At 47.7% G+C, this 16,105-nt stretch overlaps 1 protein-coding gene across 1 annotated transcript in view; it reads left to right on the top strand.

The window, feature by feature from the left end:
* Positions 1-12,159: 12,159 nt before the first annotated feature.
* Positions 12,160-16,105, top strand: part of TEKTL1 (tektin like 1) — a 33,771-nt gene continuing 29,825 nt past the window's right edge. Inside the window, exon 1 of the mRNA XM_069746234.1 lies at positions 12,160-12,293. The gene's annotated coding sequence lies outside the window, so the exon portion shown is untranslated. The remainder of the gene's footprint in view (positions 12,294-16,105) is intronic.

Below are 16,105 nucleotides of genomic sequence, written 5' to 3'. Positions count from 1 at the left end.
CTGCACCACCAGGTTTAAGGTGTGAGCCAGGCAAGGAATGGGGTTCAGTTGTGAAAGGGCTATGGCAGCCATAAAATTCCTTCCGTGATCACTCACTACCTTGCCTGCCTCAAGATGTACACTGCCCAGCCATGACTGAGTTTCTTGCTGCAAGAACTCGGACAGAAGTTCCGCAGTGTGTCTGTTATTGCCCAAACACTTCATTGCCAATACAGCCTGCTGACGCTTGCCACTAGCTGTTCCATAATGGGACACCTCGTGTGCAACAGTGGCAGCTGCGGATGGAGTGGTCGTGCAACTGCGGTCTGTGGACGAGCTCTCGCTTCTGCTGGAGGACGAGGAGGAGGAGAAGGGGGGGCGAACGCCTACAGCCAACTGTTTCCTAGACTGTGGGCTAGGCAGAACTGTCCCAATATTGCTGTCCCCTGTGGACCCTGCATCCACCACATTAACCCAGTGTGCTGTGATGGACACGTAACGCCCCTGGCCATGCCTACTGGTCCATGCATCTGTTGTCAGGTGCACCTTTCTACTCACAGATTGCCTGAGTGCATGGACAATGCGGTCTTTTACATGCTGGTGGAGGGCTGGGATGGCTTTTCTCGAAAAGAAGTGTTGACTGGGTAGCTCGTAGCGTGGTACAGCGTAGTCCATCAGGGCTTTGAAAGCTTTGCTTTAAGCTAACCGGTAGGGCATCATCTCTAACGAGATTAGTCTAGCAATGTGGGCGTTCAAACCCTGTGTATGCGGATGAGAGGATGAGTACTTCCTTTTCCTAACGAGAGTCTCTTGTAGGGTGAGCTGGACTGGAGAGCTGCATATGGTGGAACTAGCGGGGGTGCCGGTGGACATGGCAGACCGAGAGAGGGTTGGTGATGGTATTCTTGCTGTTGGCCTACATGCAGTGTTTCCTCCCACGAACTTGGTGATTCCCTGACTGCTTTGGCCTTGCGACAAAACCTCCACATTTACTGCAAGTGGTGTGGTAAACGGTGGGCTTAGAGTGAGGGAAGGAATGTAGCGTTGCTGACTAGCTTCATTGTGAGAGGGTGCAACAACGTTAAGGGACGTTTGGTAGTTAGTCCTGGCTTGCAAGTGCATGGTGGTTAAATGTCTATGCATGCAACTTGTATTTAGCTTTTTAACATTCTGACCTCTGCTGAAGGTCCTTGAGCATTTCTTACAGATGACTTTGCACTGATCATTTGGATCTTGGTTAAAAAAATGCCAGACTGCACTCTTCCTACTATCAGATACCTTTTCAGGCATTGCACACTGAGCTACTTTAACCAGATGGCCACGCTGTCCTACAACTGTTTTTGGTTTTGCCACACGTTTTTGGCCAGATATGGGCCTACCAGATGGAACCTGTTGCGATGTTGATGCCTGCTGCGGCTCCTCCTCCTCCGCTTCAGAGCTACTGCCGGCTGCACCGTTCCCCCAATGGCTGCCAATCGGGGTCAACAACTGGGTCATCTATGACCTCCTCTTCTATGTCCTGTGCACCTTCCTCTGTGTCACCGTGTAAGCCGGTGCTATAGCGTTTGTGACGGGGCTCCATAGTCTCATCAGGGTCAGATTCTGGCTCAGTACACTGCGAGGGCAATGTTCTGATCTGAGTCAAAGGAACAGCATAGTAATCTGGCTGTGGCTGTGCATCTGTGCACTCCATGTCCGATTCATCTTGTAATGGGCATGGCCTGTTAACAATTTCCCTTTCTAACCCAGGAACGGTATGTGTAAAGAGCTCCATGGAGTAACCCGCTGTGTCGCCTGACGCATCGTTCTCTGTTGTTCTGGGTGAAGAACACAAGGAAGCGACTTGTCCCTGACCGGGAACATCCACTGACGAGACGCTGATTTTACATTTTGCACTTTCCGAAGAGGAGGCGAAAGAGCTAGAGGCAGAGTCAGCAAGGAAAGCCAAAACTTGTTCCTGCTGCTCCGGCTTTAAATGCGGGTTTCCTACTCCCAGAAAAGGGAGCGTTCGAGGCCTCGTGTAGCCAGACGATGACGCTCAACAACTCGAGACTTCGGTGCAATATTGCTTTTCCCACGACCACCTGATGCTCCACCACCACTACCATCATTACCAGCTGGCAATGACCGCCCACGGCCACGACCTCTTCCACCAGACTTCCTCATTCTTTGAAAAATGTAACCAAACTAACAAACGGTATTTGGTACTGTAAAACCAGTTAGAAGGTGTACGCAAACTTGTTGTGAATTTAAATCTCCCTTTATAGGTGTGTGAGACTGCAGGGAAAATCAGGCCCACTGTATTACAGTACACAGCTTCAGTGGCAGACAGTGGCTGACAGATATGCCACTAACAGGACTGACGCAGATGCACACACTGGAAATAAAAATCTCCCCCCTTTTTTTTTTTTATATGGGAGACTAGTGAATAAATCAGGCCCACTGTATTACAGTATAGTTTCTGTGGCAGAAAATGACTGACAGATACCACAGACAGGACTGGAACAGATGCAGATTTGCCAGTATTAATCTCCCCCTTTTTTATTTTTTTCTGGGAGACTAGTGAATAAATCAGGCCCACTGTATTACAGTATATTTTCTGTGGCAGAAAATGAGTGACAGATACCACAGACAGGACTGGCACAGATGCAGATTTGCCAATATTAATCTCCCCCTTTTTTATTTTTTATGGGAGACCAGTGAATAAATCTGGCCCCACTGTATTACAGTATATTTTCTGTGGCAGAAAATGAGTGACAGATACCACAGACAGGACTGGCACAGATGCAGATTTGCCAACATTAATATCCCCCTTTTTTATTTTTTCTGGGAGACTAGTGAATAAATCTGGCCCACTGTATTACAGTATATTTTCTGTGGCAGAAATAGGGATTTTTGTGTTACTCACCGTAAAATCCTTTTCTCCGAGACGCTCATTGGGGGACACTGGACTGTGTGACTGTGGGTGTATGCTTCTGCCGCCAGGAGGCTGACACTAAGTAAACGTGAAAAAAAGTTAGCTCCTCCTCCATCGTATACACCCTGACACTGGCTACCAGAGACTCCAGTTTGGTGCAAAAGCAGTAGGAGAACAAAACACAAAAAATGATATAACAGCATAAATACGGAAAACTTATGTCTAGAAAAGATCCTACTGACTAACAAAAACAGATACAGCCAAAGCAGCCAACAGGCTACCAGGGAGGGAGCTGTGTCCCCCAATGAGCGTCTCGGAGAAAAGGATTTTACGGTGAGTAATACAAAAATCCCTATTTCTCCTTCGCCTCATTGGGGGACACAGGACTGTGGGATGTCCTAAAGCAGTCCCAGGGAGGGAAATTAACTCACCAGTAGTAATTATTCGGATAATGATTCTCTATAAGTGCGCCACCGCCGCTTGAAGAATCCTTCTACCCAAACTTGCATCCGCAGAGATCTGGGAGTGGACATTATAATGTTTGACAAACGTATGCAGACTAGACCAGGTTGCAGCCCTGCAAACCTGTTCTGCTGAGGCCTGGTGCCGAATCGCCCAGGAAGCCCCCACTGCTCTAGTGGAATGAGCCTTGATTCCAGCCGGAACCATCATGCCCTTGGTACGATAGGCCTCCTGAATGGTTGCCCGTATCCACCTGGCCAGGGTGGATTTTGAGGCCGCACAACCCTTCCTGCGACCTTCCGGAAGGACAAACAGAGCATCTGTCTGGCGAAAAGGAGCCATTCGGGAAACGTACCTCCTCAGTGCCCTCACCAGATCCAACATATGGAGAGCTTTTTCTACACGGTGCGTAGGCGCAGGACAAAAAGAGGGCAGAACAATATCCTCATTGATGTGGAATGAGGAAACAACCTTCGGCAAAAAAGACGGTGCTGGTCTGAGCACTACCTTGTCCTGATGAAAACGAAGAAAGGGAGAACGACAGGAGAGGGCTGCTAGCTCTGATACCCGCCTTATGGAGGTTATGGCCCTAAAAATACAACTTTCCAGGAAAGGAGAGTCATGGAAATATCCTGAAGAGGCTCAAAAGGAGCGTCCTGTAAAGCCCTTAAGACCAAATTAAGGTCCCAAGCATCCAAAGGAGTCTTATAAGGAGGGACCTTATGAGCGACACCCTGGAAAAAAGTTTTGACCTGAAGATTAGTAGCAATCCTGCGCTGAAAGAAGACAGATAAGGCCGAGATCTGCCGTTTAAGAGTACTTGGCGCAAGCCCGGAATCCAGGCCTGTTTGAAGAAAGGCTAGAATGTTTGGGACGGAAAAACGCAGAGGGGGCAACCCGTGCTCTCTACACCAAGCAAGGAAAACTTTCCAAGTGTGATGGTAGATTCTGGCCGAAACAATCTTACGTGCACTGATCATAGTATCTGCTACCTCTTGGGAGAACCCTGCCTGAGTTAAAACCCAAGATTCAACGGCCAGGCCGTCAAACGTAGGACCCCTGAGTTCTGGTGGTAGATCGGCCCTTGCGAAAGAAGATCTGGCCAATCGGGAAGCCGCCATGGAACCCCGGCGAGAAGCTGCACCAGGTCTGCATACCAGGTCTGACGAGGCCAATCCGGAGCGATCAGAATAGCCGGTACTCTCTCTGCCTTGATTTTCTTGATTACTCTCGGGAGCAGAGCCAGAGGCGGGAACAGATAAGGGAAGAGAAATTGGTTCCCAGACAGTACTAGCGCATCTACCGCGATAGCCTGAGGATCTCGGTACCGAGATACAAATCTGGGTACCTTGGCATTGCCCTTGGACGCCATTAGATCCACGTCTGGCGTCCCCCAACGATGGCATATCTGTAGAAAAACCTCGGGATGGAGAGACCATTCCCCGGAAGCTAGACCCTGACGGCTTAGGAAATCTGCCGCCCAGTTCTCTTCGCCCGGAATGTGGACTGCCGAAATCACAGAGTGATTTCTCTCTGCCCAGAACAGAAACTGTTTTACTTCCTGCATGGCTGCCTTGCTGCGAGTGCCCCCCTGGTGATTTATATAGGCCACAGCTGTGGCGTTGTCCGATTGAATTCGGACAGGGCGACCCGCCAGAAGATGGTGGAAATGTCGCAAGGCTAGCCGAACTGCTCGGATCTCTAAGAGATTGATGGGGAGGGCTGATTCCTGAGGGGACCTGAGCCCCTGAGCTGTGTGATGGAAGAACACTGCTCCCTAACCCAGGAGACTGGCATCTGTTGTGACCACTAGCCAATTGGTTGGGGGAAAGGGCTTCCCCCTGAGGAGCGATGAGCTGTTTAGCCACCAAGAGAGGGACTGCCTGACCTGGAGAGACCACCGGAATCTGCGGTTGAGGGAGAGAGGATTTCTGTTCCACACTGCCAGGATAGCTTGTTGGAGAGGGCGAAGATGAAGCTGCGCAAAAGGAACTGCCTCTATAGTTGCAACCATCTTTCCTAACACCCTCATGCAAGACCGGATCGTATGAGAGTACAGTTGTTGAAGCTTCCATACTTCCTGCCGAAGGGCGAGGACCTTGTCCTGGGGGAGAATTGAAAGGGCTTGAGAGGTGTCAAAGATCATGCCTAAAAAAGAGATTCTCCAAGATGGTTGAAGGGATGACTTCCTTAAATTTATTAGCCAACCTAGACGAGAAAGGGTGTCCAGAGTGATGCTGACATTTTCCCTGCAAGATTGAAAAGTCGCCCCTTTGATCAGTAGATCGTCTAGATAAGGCAGGACAACTATGCAACCGGGAGTGCAGAATGGATACTACAGTTGCCATGACTTTTGTGAACACCCTGGGGGCGGAGGCCAGCCCGAAGGGTAAAGCCGTGAATTGGAAGTGCTGATCGTTTAAGGCAAACCGGAGAAATCTTTGATGAGGTGGAAAGATGGGAATATGTAGATAGGCGTCCTGAATGTCTATTGAGCCCAAAAACTCTCCCTTTTCTAGCGAGGCGATGACAGACCTGAGGGATTCCATCCGAAAGTGACGAACGCTGACAAACATGTTTAAGGCTGTGTTCACACTTTGCGTTTTTTTTGCGGTTTTTCCCAATAAAAACGCTATAAAACCGCAAAAAAAAGCATACAATAAGCATCCCATCATTTAGAATGAATTCCACATGTTTTGTGCACATGATGCGTTTTTTTCCGCGAAAAAAACGCATCGCGGCAAAAAACGCAGCAAGTTCATTAATTTTCCGTTTTTTTTGCGGATTTCCCACTCCAAAATGCATTGGGAAGTGTCCGGAAAAAAACGCGGCAAAAACGCGGCAAAACCGCGGCAAAAACGCGGCAAAACAGCGGCAAAAACGCATGCGGTTTTCTTGCGGATTTCTTGCAGAAAATGTCCGGAATTCTCAGGAATTTTCTGCAAGAAATCCTGAACGTGTGCATATAGCCTAAAAGTTTTAGATCTAGAATAGGCCTGACTGTTCCGTCCTTTTTGGGGACTACAAAAAGATTGGAATAAAAGCCCCGAAACCTTTCCTCCCTTGGAACAGGAGAAATTACTCCGCTGAGACGAAGGGTCTCTATGGAGTTGTACAAGTCTTGACAGAGAGACTCGGACTTGGGAAGACGGGATGGGAAGAACCGGGGAGGAGGTAGACGGACCAGCTCTATCTTGTAACCTGAAGATACAAGCTCCCCCACCCACCGGTCGTGGATTACCTGAAGCCAGACCTGGTGAAAAAAAAGAAGACGTCCGCCTACTCTGTTGGAGGAACCCCGAGGAGGCCTCCAGTCACTTAGCCGAAAACCTTTGAGTCCTAGATCCTCTGGATCTAGTTGACTGGGAACGCATTCTTCCCCCCTGGTTGGCCGAATAGGGGAACCGAACGTCTCGGTCCTGATTGGGTCGACCCTGCGCAACAGAACTCGATGCTGGAGCCCATCTAGCATTGCGAAAGGGTCTGAAACGAGCATGAAATTGGCGGCGAAAAGGCTGTCTAATCCTCAGCTGAGGAAGAAACTTACTCTTCCCTCCTGTGGAATCCGAAATCAGCTGATCCAGTTTTTCACCGAACAAGCGACTACCCTGATACGGTAGAGTAGTAAGCGATTTTTTAGAAGTAGAGTCAGCCCGCCAAGATCTTAGCCAGAGAGCCCTTCTAATAGCAATAGCATTAGCCGCCGCTGCAGAGGCACAATCTGCAGCATCCAAAGATGCATTAATCAGAAACTGCCAGCCAGAGCTATCTGAGATGACATCTCCGCCAATTCTGCTGACAAATCACTCTCTTGAAGAGCCTTTGTTAACAACTCTGACCAAGACATCATAACCTTAGTAACCCAGGTTGCCGCGAAGGAAGGGAAAAGCACTGAACTAGAAGCCTCGAAAACGGAGCGAGCCAAGCTCTCAATAAGACGATCCGTAGGATCCTTAATTGCCGAGCCATTAGGGAGAGATAGCAATGTATTAGAGGCTAAACGGGACACCGGAGGATCCACAGCAGGATTTTCTGCCCAATTACTACAAAGTTCAGTAGCAAAGGGATACCTAGCTTTCAGAGCCCTAAGCCCTGAAAAGCATTTGTCCGGGTGTTCTCGGTTAAGGCGAATCAGGTCCTCAAATTCCGGATGAGAGGAGAATACCCTGTGGGCTCGTTTTGCCCGCTTAAACGAGACCTTATGATCCAAGGATGAGGCGAGCTCGTCCTCTATTCCCAGGGACTGATTGACAGCCTCAATGAGGCTATCTACCGACTCCTGAAAACCAGGATTCTCAAAATTAAGGGACCCTTCAGACTCATAGTCTGTCTCAACTTCCCCGCTCTCTGCAGGGGAAGGAGAACGAGATACAGAGCACCAGGATGCGGAAGCACCTTAGGGCCTGGGAGACGCAGTGCGAATCCGCTTTCCACGCGTCTGTCTAGTGCGAGCGCGGCCCCTGCAAGCCGGAGGCTCCTGAGACCCCGAGGCCCTCTCCGAGACAGATGGACTGCTGGCCCTAACCGCCGGGGTCTGAAGGGATTTGATTGCTTCAGTAAGGGACGCCATCGATTGCGACAAAGACGTGACCCATTCCGGCGGAGCTGCCTCAGAATCCTGAGGGTCAGAAGCCAGAGGGATTGCTGGGGAGCTGGCGGGGGGGGGGGGGGGGGGCTCCTGGGCGCGTTCAGAGTCACAGGCCTCGCAGCGGCGATTACTCTGGGCGTGCGGGAATGGGGCATGACAATCTACACAATCGGTAAATAGAACCGTGTGAGACTTAACTCTTCTAGACATAATGATCTGTAAATGCTACACCGGGGGCCAGAGACTGGGACAAAAAATACTGCTTCAGCCAGCTGGAGGGAGAAGCACTTACCCCAGTCCTGTGTCCCCAAGAACGTAGCGACAGATCCAGACGCACGCTGCGGAACAAAAGGATGCTGCTTTTATCATCTTCAGAGCCCCCTGAGCCGATGTCAGGGGGAGGGACCGCCAAACAGCGCTGCGGCCTGTAGTAGGCCTAAAGCCGGGACCTCAATTTTTTCCCCCTGAGAGAGGAAAGGCGGAACCGGAAGTGGACGCGCCGGAAGGGGAGGAGCCTAATGGCGCGGTCTGCTGGGCAGAAGCCCGGGCCCTGTGCTGCCCGAAGATGTCCCCGAGCAATCTGGAGACCTGGCCCGCACCTGGAGATGATAGTGCGGCACCAGCCGCACGTAGCGCCGCCGCACCATAGCGCCGCGGCGCCAGTAGCGCCGTAACGCCGCGGCGCCGGCCGTAACACAGCATCGGCGGCACCGCCGCGCCGGGTACAGAGACCCCACCACAGCGCCGCAGAAACGGCCGCGGTCGGCAGCAAAGGAGCGCTGCAGCACAATCCGAACACGGCGCAGGCAACGGATCCCCCCAGCACTGGAGAGCCCCTGCCGTCGCAAGATGCCAGGGGCGTAAGGTAAAACCTAAAGCGCACAGGAGCCCCCCCATTGTTAGAAGCCAGCAGGGCGAGGGGGGAAGCAAAAAAGACGGTGCAGGAGCCCTATCTCCATTATCTAGGATAAGGAGAGGGACCGTCCACCACCCCATCTATCACCGCAGCAGAGCAGGGGTGTAGAAATCCGGGGGGAAACACGGACGTCTAGGGGCACCTGTACAGCCCAGGGTCTAAATACCTTAGGGTGGTCAGGGCCAAGTCCGGTGCAGAATCCCACGTAGCGGGAAAGGGTACGTGGATATGGAATCACACGTGCTTGCCCGTTGATGGTTTTGGGGAGATCGGACCCTCAAAAGGATCCATCGCCCCTTCAATTCATAGTGTTGAAAAAAAGGAGTCCAAAGGAACAGGACTCAGAGGTGTGCCTCCTTGAGACACTAAGCATAAACTGGAGTCTCTGGTAGCCAGTGTCAGGGTGTATACGATGGAGGAGGAGCTAACTTTTTTCACGTTTACTTAGTGTCAGCCTCCTGGCGGCAGAAGCATACACCCACAGTCACACAGTCCTGTGTCCCCCAATGAGGCGAAGGAGAAAATGAGTGACAGATACCACAGAGAGGACTGGCACAGATGCAGGTTTGCCAATATTAATCTCCCCCTCTTTTTTATATGGGAGACCCATATAAAAAAATCAGGCCCACTGTATTACAGTATATTTTCTGTGGCAGAAAATGAGTGACAGATACCACAGACAGGACTGGCACAGATGCAGATTTGCCAATATTAATCTCCCCCTCTTTTTTTTTTTTATATGGGAGACCAGTGAATAAATCAGGCCCACTGTATTACAGTATAATTTCTGTGGCAGAAAATGAGTGACAGATACCACAGACAGGACTGGCACAGATGCAGATTTGCCAATATTAATCTCCCCCTCTTTTTTTATATGGGAGACCAGTGAATAAATCAGGCCCACTGTATTACAGTATAGTTTCTGTGATATATATATATATATATATATATATATATATATATATATATATATATATATATATATAAAGGACTGTACTACAATTACTATCTCCCTACAGTAATCTCACAAAAGTATGGCAGGCAGCAATAAAAAGGACTGCTGCACCCAAAAGTGTGGACAAAGACACAAGATAGCTGTGCAGAAAGGAAGGAGCAACAGGATTTATGCTTTGAATAAAGCAGTTGGTTTGCACAGAGGCATACAAACAGCAATGCAGCTATCAGGGAGCCTTCTAGGGCAGCCCAATAAGCTACAGAGCTGATGAAGAAAAATCTAGCCTCCACTGTCCCTGCAAAGAAAAGGTGGTGTTGGACAGTGGAAATCTCTACAGCACAAGCGGTTTTGGGGTTTATATTCCCTGCCTAATGCTATCCCTGCTTCTGACGAAGCGGCAGCAACCTCTCCCTATGCTCAGATCAGCAGCAGTAAGATGGCGGTCGGCGTGCACGTCCCTTCACCTGTATTATGATCTAGCTGCTTTGTGCCAGCAGTGCAGGAGTTAACCTTATTGCTAAGATGCTGAGAGCTGGGTCTCTCAGCTGAAGTGGATTTTGTAATCTGATCCTCTATATAGACCCAGTCCTGACTTCAGCTATTGTCAGTGATCAGTTCTACTGCCTGGCTTGGAGGTTGAAGGAGCATAGTGTTGGAGTTGGAGGTTTATTTACAGAGATTGGTGTCTGCTGTTTTGGTTGCATGTTTAAACCGGTTTTCCTTCCTAGTTTATTCCTTCTCTTCCCTTCTCTGTGTTTCCTCTGTGGTTGTGTGAGCATTTTGTGAGTTTGAGACTTTTAGTTACCTTGTCTGTATACCCTGTTATTTGTTGTATTGTTACACTGGTGCAGTCCACCTCCTTTGGGGCCACTGATAGGGCCTGCACAGGAGACAGGGATACGCTGGCGGCTCAGGCCTCCTAACCATCATAGGTACCCCTGAGATAAGGGAAAGCCAGGGCCCCATTATAGTAGCAGGGACAGGTGCGGGTCCCAGTACGCCGTCCTGCCCCTCTATCGCCGCTTACGGCGTGACAGCTACACATCAGGTGCAGTAATAAAAACACAAACGGATTGTGCAGGTTGGAGACAGATGGGGACGGTGCTGGAAATGTGACAAATCAAATGTGTCTGTGCTGTAATCTCTGCAGCCGAGTCTTGGCTGGAGAAGCCATCATGTCGGTCTGGATCAGATGGAAAAGACGGCAAAAATGAAAGATTTCCTCAGAAAGAACGTCAGCGGTAAGTCATTATATTTAACTGTACTGTAATCTTATATGGTCGCCATATGGTGGTAATATCGGTGATCGCTTTTGTATATAGATTTATTTTCAATAACAGAATAGTTATCTGCTGAGATTCTCCTATACCCACAATTATGGTGCGCCACTGTAGCTGTAATCATGGTTACCGTTTAGGGGCCCACTCAGATGTTTCGTCTCTCCTGAGCTGAAACCCTAGATACACCTCTGTCTATGCAGTATGTAAAATGGGCAGCAGGTCATAAGCCCATACAGATGAAGATGTGAGCAAAGCACCACGCAAAGCCCCACTCACAGCTCCACCCACGGCATGCACAGGGCCCCGCCCACAGCTCCACCCACAGGCCGCCAAGAGCACGAGAATCTCATTAACTGAAAATAAAGATTAAAGAAGAATCATAAGACGGATTTCATTGCCAGGTATCATTGTAATCAGTATAACGGCGCCGACCTGACACTGTAGTTAGAGTACATTCACATTAGTGTTCTGCTGGGCTGCGTCGGGCACAGCCGCGGCGACGCATGCGCCATGCGCCCCTATATTTAACATGGGGGCGCATGGACATGCGTTTGCATGCGTTTTGCGATGCATGCGTCTTTTTTGCCGCAAGCGTTAGGGCGCAGAGGACGCAGCAAGATGCATTTTTTTTTGCGTCCAAAATCCGGCAAAAAGGGAAGCATGCGTCGCAAAACTATGCATTTTGCATGCGTTCTTGTTTGCGTTGTGCGTTGTGTCGCCGACGCAGCAGCGCACAACGCAAATGTGAACGTAGCCTTACTGAGCGCAATCCTGCTGACAGGTTCCCTTTAAATGCTGAAGTGTCCATCTACTCCTGTTATTATTCAAAACTTATGAGCAAAACCAACTGTCACTTTCTGCCAGTTTTTACAGTAATCACTACCTGTTTATACATGGGACTAGCACCACGTACGGAGCAGGCTGCTGACTAATATAGGGTGGTCCCATTATAATGCTCGGCGCTCAACTTCTGTGAGGAGCTTTATAAAAAGTGTAATGATGATGACAGAAACGTTCGGAGCCGGATCAGGAGCAGGTTTGTTACACTGTGACATTGTGTGAAGGGATTTCAATAGGAGAGAACATGAGACACTGTACATAGTAACTGTATCCTGAGAGACAGCAACAGGGCGGAGGAGCAGACAGACAACTAATGTGACTGCAGAGATCACAGAGCAAGACGTCACAGTGAGACGGTAAGAAGACGAGAAATATATTAGATATGGTGATGAAAGATCCATTAATCCTATATCTGCCTCAGATCCATCTCATATCTATGTATCTCTCATCTCTCTCCACCTCATATCTATGTATCTCTCTCCACTTCATATCTATGTATCTCCCATCTCTCTCCACCTCATATCTATGTATCTCCCATCTCTCTCCACCTCATATCTATGTATCTCTCATCTCTCTCCACCTCATATCTATGTATCTCCTCCACTTCATATCTATGTATCTCCCATCTCTCTCCACCTCATATCTATGTATCTCCCATCTCTCTCCACCTCATATCTATGTATCTCTCATCTCTCTCCACCTCATATCTATGTATCTCCTCCACTTCATATCTATGTATCTCCCATCTCTCTCCACCTCATATCTATGTATCTCCCATCTCTCTCCACCTCATATCTATGTATCTCCCATCTCTCTCCACCTCATATCTATGTATCTCCCATCTCTCTCCACCTCATATCTATGTATCTCCTCCACTTCATATCTATGTATCTCCCATCTCTCTCCACCTCATATCTATGTATCTCCCATCTCTCTCCACCTCATATCTATGTATCTCTCATCTCTCTCCACCTCATATCTATGTATCTCCTCCACTTCATATCTATGTATCTCCCATCTCTCTCCACCTCATATCTATGTATCTCCCATCTCTCTCCACCTCATATCTATGTATCTCCCATCTCTCTCCACCTCATATCTATGTATCTCCCATCTCTCTCCACCTCATATCTATGTATCTCCCATCTCTCTCCACCTCATATCTATGTATCTCCCATCTCTCTCCACCTCATATCTATGTATCTCTCATCTCTCTCCATCTCATATCTATGTATCTCCCATCTCTCTCCACCTCATATCTATGTATCTCTCATCTCTCTCCACCTCATATCTATGTATCATCCATCTCTCTCCACCTCATATCTATGTATCTCCCTCCACCTCATATCTATATATCTCTCATCTCTCTCCACCTCATATCTATGTATCTCCCATCTCTCTCCACCTCATATCTATGTATCTCCCATCTCTCTCCACCTCATATCTATGTATCTCCCATCTCTCTCCACCTCATATCTATGTATCATCCATCTCTCTCCACCTCATATCTATGTATCTCCCTCCACCTCATATCTATATATCTCTCATCTCTCTCCACCTCATATCTATGTATCTCCCATCTCTCTCCACCTCATATCTATGTATCTCCCATCTCTCTCCACCTCATATCTATGTATCTCCCTCCACCTCATATCTATATATCTCTCATCTCTCTCCACCTCATATCTATGTATCTCCCATCTCTCTCCACCTCATATCTATGTATCTCCCACCTCTCTCCACCTCATATCTATGTATCTCCCATCTCTCTCCACCTCATATCTATGTATCTCCCATCTCTCTCCACCTCATATCTATGTATCTCCCACCTCTCTCCATCTCATATCTATGTATCTCTCATCTCTCTCCATCTCATATCTATGTATCTCCCATCTCCCTCCACCTCACATCTATGTATCTCCCATCTCCCTCCACCTCATATCTATGTATCTCTCATCTCTCTCCATCTCATATCTATGTATCTCCCATCTCCCTCCAGCTCACATCTATGTATCTCCCATCTCTCTCCACCTCATATCTATGTATCTCCCATCTCTCTCCATCTCATATCTATGTATCTCCCATCTCTCTCCATCTCATATCTATGTATCTCATCTCTCTCCACCTCATATCTATGTATCTCATCTCTCTCCACCTCATATCTATGTATCTCCCATCTCTCTCCACCTCATATCTATATATCTCCCATCTCTCTCCACCTCATATATATGTATCTCCCATCTCTCTCCACCTCATATCTATGTATCTCTCATCTCTCTTCATCTCATATCTATGTATCTCTCATCTCTCTCCACCTCATATCTATGTATCTCTGTTCACCTCATATCTATGTATCTCTCATCTCTCTCCACCTCATATCTATGTATCTCATCTCTCTCCACCTCATATCTATGTATCTCCCATCTCTCTCCACCTCATATCTATGTATCTCTCATCTCTCTCCATCTCATATCTATGTATCTCTCATCTCTCTCCACCTCATATCTATGTATCTCTGTTCACCTCATATCTATGTATCTCTCTATTTATCTATTGTCTTTTCCTTCTTCCGCACTCGTAAATCAACTGGTGATCAGGAGACTGTTCAGTACTGACTCCTTTGTATAACGCGGGGTCTATTATCTGATATTACCCCTGAACTTCATCCATGGAGCTATGCACACTATTGCCTTCCAGTAAAAGGAAGTTCTGATCAGTCTGGATTCGGATTAATACATTTGTATCCTCTTCTCTTCTGTACCCACACAATGCTGTGTTCTCTTTAGAACTACAGCAATTTTAAATGACTAAATGTTCACTTTTATCTAATATGTGACAGGTGGTCCGGGGTATTACTCCGCTCTGTCCCCAGTTCTGCTCCATTAGTCCTATGCAGCCTGTGATACTTTGTGTCTGGCTCACTGTGATATTGGGTCCTTGAGTTCCTGGCTCGGTTCCATTCCGCCTATCTGCACGTATCATTGAACACACTTTATCAAATGTGAGCAATACTCAAGTCTAGACGGTATTTCACAAGACTCTGCAGGTCAAATGCAGTTGCATATTTGGAGATGTCAATGTGTTACCGATCCTTAGACAAAACTAAACCTGCTGACAATTGTAGTTTCCCAGCAAATGGAGAGTGAGAACTTCAAGGCAGAAAACAACCATTAACAATAAATATTTTTGCTTGTAGACAATAACACTTTTGAGATTTTTAGGCAGAGAAAATCCTGCTCACTGTTAGGCCATGTGTACACGTTCAGGTTTTTTCACGTTTTTTCGCGCTAAAAATGCTATAAAAACTCATTAAAAATGCATACATTATGCATTCTATCATTTAGAATGCATTCTGCATGTTTTGTGCACATGGATGCGTTTTTTTCCGCGAAAAAAAACGCATTGCGGTAAAAAAAATGAGCATGTTCATTATTTTTGCGGATTTTCTGCGTTTTTCCCGCAATTCTATGCATTTAGGAAAAAATGCACAAAAAACGCACAAAAACGTGTCAAAAACGCGTGAAAAATGCGGTAACATTGCGGTAAAAATGCATGCGGATTTCTGGCAGAAATGTCCGGATTTTGTCAGGAAAATTTCTGCAAGAAATCCTGACGTGTGCACATACCCTTAATGTTTCTGGCCCCCCATCCAGCAGGTCCCGGATTGAGTCATTCAGCAAGCAGTGTGAGGGTATGTGCACACGTCCGGATTTTTAGCGGATTTTCGCCATAAAAACGCTATAAATCCGGTAAAAAAACGCTAACATTATGCATCCTATCATTTAGAATGCATTCCGCATTTTTTGTGCATATGTTAGCGTTTTTTTTCCGCAAAAAAAACGCATTCTGCAAAAAGAACGGACATGCTCATTCTTTTTGCGGATTTTTTGCGGTTTTCATAGCAAAAATGACATTCAGGAAAAAAAAAACGCAAAAAATCCGCGCAAAAAACGCGCAAATTCCGCGAGAAATCCGCGCGAAAAAAAAACGCGGTTTTCTGGCAGAATTCTCAGGATTTTGTCAGGAAAAAAACCTGACGTGTGCACATACCCTTAGAGTTTATAGAGGATCCCCCAATGTCTTGTGCCAGAGCCGGTAAGGTGGACATAAGAGAATGCAGCAGTGTTCTGTATAAGGGAAGCTGCAGGGGAAGCAAAAAAGTGGAGCA

Source organism: Ranitomeya imitator, chromosome 2, assembly GCF_032444005.1.
Source record: "Ranitomeya imitator isolate aRanImi1 chromosome 2, aRanImi1.pri, whole genome shotgun sequence".
NCBI classification, from domain to species: Eukaryota; Metazoa; Chordata; class Amphibia; order Anura; family Dendrobatidae; genus Ranitomeya; species Ranitomeya imitator.
Note: the sequence above shows the minus strand (reverse complement) of the source record. Positions and strands in the feature narration are given on the sequence as shown.